This window comes from Saimiri boliviensis, chromosome 5 (assembly GCF_048565385.1).
Source record: "Saimiri boliviensis isolate mSaiBol1 chromosome 5, mSaiBol1.pri, whole genome shotgun sequence".
Taxonomy (NCBI): Eukaryota; Metazoa; Chordata; class Mammalia; order Primates; family Cebidae; genus Saimiri; species Saimiri boliviensis.
The window spans coordinates 37,737-38,765 of record NC_133453.1 but is presented as its reverse complement, the minus strand read 5'-3'; the positions used below and the strand labels follow the sequence as shown (position 1 = coordinate 38,765).

At 35.2% G+C, this 1,029-nt stretch overlaps 1 non-coding gene across 1 annotated transcript; it reads left to right on the top strand.

The window, feature by feature from the left end:
- The first annotated feature begins 461 nt into the window (after window positions 1-461).
- On the top strand, window positions 462-602 carry LOC141584720 (U4 spliceosomal RNA). Its single transcript, XR_012517925.1, has one exon. It is a non-coding gene; the product is annotated as a U4 spliceosomal RNA (small nuclear RNA).
- The last annotated feature ends 427 nt before the right edge of the window (window positions 603-1,029 follow it).

Below are 1,029 nucleotides of genomic sequence, written 5' to 3'. Positions count from 1 at the left end.
TCTCTCTCTCTCTCTCTCTCTCTCTCGCTCTCGCTCTCTCTCTCTCTCTCTCACACACACACACACACACACACAGGTTAAATCTGTCAGATCATATATTTAGGGATTGAGCACCTTTGGCTATAAAATATTTATGGTTGCAGGAACAAGTTAATAACTAAATAAAGACCCAAAACTTATAAAAATATACTAGTACTTTAAGCCAAAAGTATTCTTAATTTAAAAATAAGTTTTAAAGGTAATAGTACACTAATAAATTATTGTTAAAATCAATAGTAACAAAGAAAAGTAGCAATACTAATAGCCTGACACAAACTGATTATAATCCTGCATAAGAGACAACACTATTCTTAATAACCTATATAAACAAATATTAAGTAATTTTGTTTGTACGTTAATGTCTGGCCATCAGCATGGCTAACATGGTGAAACCCAGTCTCTACTAAAAATTAAAAAAAAATAGCTTTGCACAATGGCAGTATTGTAGCCAATGAGGTTTATCTGAGTTACGATTATGGCTAATTGAAAACTTTTCCCAATACCCCACAATGATGACTGCAAATATAGTCGGCATTGGCAATTTTTGGAAGTTTCTACAGGAATGGAATTTAAAAATTAAATAAAAAAATAAAAATAAATTAAAATGGAAAAGAAATACAAAAAGATTAGCTGGATGTGGTGGTGCACACCTGTAATCCACCTACTTGGGAGGTTGAGGCAGGAGAATCCTTAAACCCAGGAAGCAGAGGTTTTAGTGAGCCGAGATCATGTCATTATGACAAGAGTAAAACTCTGTCTCAAAATTTTTTTTTTCTTTAAAACAGGTGCGTTCCTCCTCTTGCTTTCTGAGGACTCCCTGCTCTGTCACTTAGTAGTGGCTAAGAAACCCTTTTAACGTCACTAGACTGTGCGACTTGCCGTAAATTCCATTTCGTGTGAGATCCAAAATCCTGTTGCTGGGGCCTGGGACAAGACCCCTCTTCTGGAGACAAAATTATACTAATTCTTTTCTTTTTTTTGAGACAGTCT